We start from the raw sequence: 4,695 nt of genomic DNA, 5'->3' as shown, positions 1-4,695 counted from the left end.
TAAACTAAAAATGCATATTGTTATCATTTACTACTTACACTATTTTAAGTAATTTGAATGTATTATGAAATTTAATTCTAAACAATGAAACTAAAAGTTAGATTCTGAACTGTAAAGCAATTTAATAACTTGTTCAGACTGAAAACTTAGTAAGTGGTACAACCATGATGTACCCCAGGAATTTTGACCTATAGACCTCATTTTTAACCACTGCCTCCCCAGCACTTGAGTATCCAACCATGTTTAATCCTCAAAATTCATGCTGTACTTCTTATTATGTGGTGTAAACGAGTTGGTTTGAACATTTTCTCAGTACTTTGGATAGGCTCTGAAAAACTGAATTATTTCATCTGTTCCTTCTGAGATATACAATATTGATTATTTTCCAAATGATAGATAAGTTTACTTTCTTTGTCAATTAGCAATAACTGTGCCTCAGATAAACCTCTTTGGCTATAATACTGCCACTGCACAACGCTTGGATAAGTTTACATTTTTAAGACTGCAAATCTACAAAAGACAAAATATTTTTCTCTTGACTACTGGTCAAGATGGCAGCATAGGCAGACATCGCTCACCTCTTCACAAAACCACATCAAAATTACATCTAAAATATAGAACAACCACCACTTAGAACTGTCAGAAATCAAGTTGAATGGAAGTCTGACAACAACAGAGTTAAAGAAACCACATCCATGCAGACTGGTAGGAGGGGCACAGATGTGGAATGGCCTGGTCCCACACCCATGTATGGCAGATAAAAATTCAGGAGGGATATCTTGGGAGAGAGGAGTCCCAGAACCACACCAGGCTATCATCCCAGAAATCCAGTGCCAGGAAGATAATTCCCTACAACTTCTGGTTGCAAAAACCAGAGGAGACTGAGTCAATGGAAGAAATTTCTGGAGCCCCAAGCAGTTCCTCTTAAAGAACACACACACAGACTCACCTACTCAGACTTACTCCCTCTGAGCTCCAGCACAAGGGCAGGAACTTGAAAGGCACCAGTGGTATATAGGTGCCTTTAAAGAAACTGAAACGTGTGGCACCATGTTGAGTAGAAGTCATTGTTCCTTTTCTAACCCCCCACCCCAGAGCCAATAAGCTGGTGCCATCTCTGAGACTCCGTGAACCTGGCTAACACTGTTTAACCAGCCTTGGAGATCATCAGAGACTGCCCCACCCAACTTACAGGCCCATCCAAGCTGCTTTTCCATATGAACAGCTGGTCTTGGCTCATGCTTCACAACTTCTTAAATCCTATCAAATAAGCAACAGCTAGCCTCAGTGAGCCCCAGGCCCAGCACTAGCAGCAGCCAGATTAGATTCACAACATGGCTTTGCCTGGGAATCTCCAAGCCCAGACAAGTAGCAGCTATCTCAGATTGCTTTATAATTCAGGCAGAATGTGCCGTGCAAAACACAGATGGGGGCTAACCTTGGCCTGCACAACCTGGGAAACCCCAGGGCCAGTACACCCAGTGGACAGCTACAGACCACATTAGATCAATACCACCCTGCCCCTGCACAGCTGATCCTCCATAAAGGGTGGAGGTCAGTGGTCAGTGGTCACGGCCAATCCTTGCAGTTGACTGGCCTGGGTAAATCCTTCTCATTGATCTGCCAACAGTAATCAAGGCTTAACTACAAGAGGAGGGTGTACTTGGACCACACAAAGAGTGCACTTCGAATACTCACCTTGGGTGATAAGGGAGGCTGTGGAACTGGACCCTGTAGGATACCTACTATATTAGGCCACATAACCAAGACAGAGTCATATAAAGTCTACCTAATGCATAGAAGCAAACACAGGGAAGCTGCTAAAAAGAGGAGACAAAGAAACATGGCCAAAATGAAAGACCAGATCAAAACTCCAGAAAAAGAACTAAACAAAATGGAGATAAGCAATCTATCACATGCAGAGTTCAAACCACTGGTTATGAGGATGCTCAAGGAACTTAGTGAGGACCTCCACAGCATAAAAAAGATCCAGCCAGAAAGAAAGGATACACTAGTTGAAATAAAGAATAATTTACAGGGAAACAACAGTAGAATGGATTAAGCCAAAAATCAAGTCAATGATTTGAAATATTAGGAAGCAAAAAGCAACCAATGAGAACAGTAAGAAGAAAAAAGACTGCAAAAAAATGAAGGTAGTATAAATAGCCAGTGGAACAGCTTAAAGAGGTCCAACATTCACATCATAGCAGTGCCATAAGGAGAGGAGAAAGAGCAAGAAGTCAAAAATCTATCTGAAAAAAATAGTGAAAGAAAACTTCCCTAATATGGTGAAGGAAATAGACATGCAAGTCCAGGAAACACGGAGTCACAAACAAGATGAGTGCAAAGAGGCCCACCCCAAGACACATCATAATTAAAATGCCAAAGGTTAAAAATAAAGAGAGAATCTTAAAAGCAGCAAGAGAAAAGAAGTTAGTTACCAGATGGTTGCCAGACAGGAATAGGGAGGGGGAGAATGGATGAAGAGGTGAGGGGATTAAGTAGTACAAATAGGTAGTTACAGAATAGCCATGAGGATGTAAAGTACATTATAGGAAATAAAGTAGGCAAAGGACTTATACACATGACCCATGGATATGAATAATGCTGGGGGGTTTGCCTCAGGAATAGGGGGTGCTGGGTGGAGGGGGGAAAAGAGGTAAAAATTAGGACAACTGTCATAGCATAATCGATACAATATAATAAATTTTTTCTCTTATATTTAGCTCTGAACTTGAATTCAAATTACGATAATTAGGAAAAATATCAGTCTCTACCTGTAGCCTAAACTAGAGTTGCATATATGAATCTTTCAGAATTGTTACAAACAATGCACTCTTTTACCTATTTTAAATTCAATAGTGCATTTCTCTGGGATATACACAATAAATGGCATTTGGGTTCTAAAAATTGCAAGCATCAATCATAATTTGTTTTTTCTATTGGTCATCTTGTATAGGCACCATAGTGTGTCTTTACCCAATATAAGGTAGTTAATGGCATTGGAAATTACACACACATCACACTATGAATTCTGTCTGAAATACTAAGTCAGCCTGGAATAAGTCCAGCCATTTTCAATATAACAAGAATGATTTGAGCCACATTGACGTAACCTGGCAGGATGGAGAGTGGATTGGAATGCTCATGCTGAACAATAACAATTTCACTGTATTAGTAAGTGGGGGGCTAGGCACTGTTGAGTGATCATGTGTACTCTGTGGTCATCACATTCAAAATGACTGAATGAGTAGAGCAACGAATCTTCATCAAATTTTGCATTAAGCTTGAACATTCCTTTGCAGAAACTATTCGGAGATTCAGAAAGCTTTTGAGGATGACACAATGACTGCAGCACAAATAAAAGTGTGGCAGAAATGCTTCAAAGGTGGTCAAGAATCTGTTGAAAGTGATCCACATTCTGGAAAGCCCACTGTCGGGAGCCGACCAACAGGCGACCCTTGACGTAGTCAGGATGAATGAGGCACAACTGCATAGCAGAAGTAGCCACAGCTGGGTCTCTCGGTCATCCCTTCTTGCATCCCTGCTATTATTGGTGGTTGGTGGTGGGATTTTATGGCACTTGTATTATACTGCTAAAAACCTGCACAATTCCTCTGATACTGCCCAGAAAGAATTATTAATTGCAGAGCAAAAGCCCATGACACACCTTGGTGCTTCTCACTTCCCCTGTCGTGAAAGTTAATATTAGACATTGGGCAGACCAGCTGCCAGAAAAGTGGAGAAAAGCTCTATTGAGAATTCCCCCTGGTGGGACACCACCTCTCAGAATTATGGAGACCACTACCCCTCCAATACCCTGGACAGAAGCATGGATTAATGGAGACATATGGGTGAAAAAGCCAGGGAAGTTAGTTAGGTATTATGATTTAAGTACTTGGGGACAATCCTCCTCTTTGTGCATGGCTTAAAGCTAAACCTCCACAGGACAGCCACTAGCGCTGCTGAACCCTCTATGACCTTGGTTGGTTCTAAAGACTGCACATGACACAGGGGCTGCACTTAAACAATACAGACAAGACGTCAACTCTCTCCCCAGACAGCTAGCCATGAAAGGCTTAAAAATAACCTTTATAGAATAACTGCTCTGTCTATTGAATTTTTCTTAACCTTTGTTAATTTTTGAGAATTACTGATAGACATTTTGTAGGAGGTAATATTCTGTACTTCTACCTCTATTTGAATGTCTGAATAGCCCTCCTGGTCAGAATAACCTTTGCTTTGTACTATTATACCTGTAAACAGTGGTACTTTTTCTATCAAAGTAACTTTTACTAAAAATGATTGTTTTTAAGTTTCCCTGTACTACACTGTGCTATTTTTTGTAATAACCTTTGGTGTAATCACGCAATGTATCAGTTCCTTGTCATATCCCTATAAAAATAAAGTTTCTGAGCTTAAAGGCTGTCAGTCCAGACTCACAAGTCTGGCTGTCCTCCCGCACCTCACCCTACTGTCTCCCTCTGTTTCTTCACCGAACCGTCTCTCCTTTGGGGACTCTGAGACCCACCGAGGCTGGACCCTGGCAGCCCACAACAACAGAACACCTAAGAATGTTGAATGTGTATGGGCTTCAATCAACAATGATTGGTGACTGACAGTTTAAGAACTAGAAGCTGATCTGGGGATTCCAAAAACTACTATGTCCAAGATTGTGACACAGGATCTTGGCAT

At 41.1% G+C, this 4,695-nt stretch overlaps 1 pseudogene; it reads right to left on the bottom strand.

Moving 5' to 3' along the window:
• Positions 1–353: 353 nt before the first annotated feature.
• LOC129076811 (uncharacterized) lies at positions 354–479 on the bottom strand (annotated as a pseudogene).
• Positions 480–4,695: the final 4,216 nt, after the last annotated feature.

Source organism: Pteronotus mesoamericanus, unplaced genomic scaffold, assembly GCF_021234165.1.
Source record: "Pteronotus mesoamericanus isolate MK-2021 breed Mesoamerican mustached bat unplaced genomic scaffold, CSHL_Meso_final contig_64, whole genome shotgun sequence".
In the NCBI taxonomy this organism is placed as follows: domain Eukaryota; kingdom Metazoa; phylum Chordata; class Mammalia; order Chiroptera; family Mormoopidae; genus Pteronotus; species Pteronotus mesoamericanus.
Note: the sequence above shows the minus strand (reverse complement) of the source record. Positions and strands in the feature narration are given on the sequence as shown.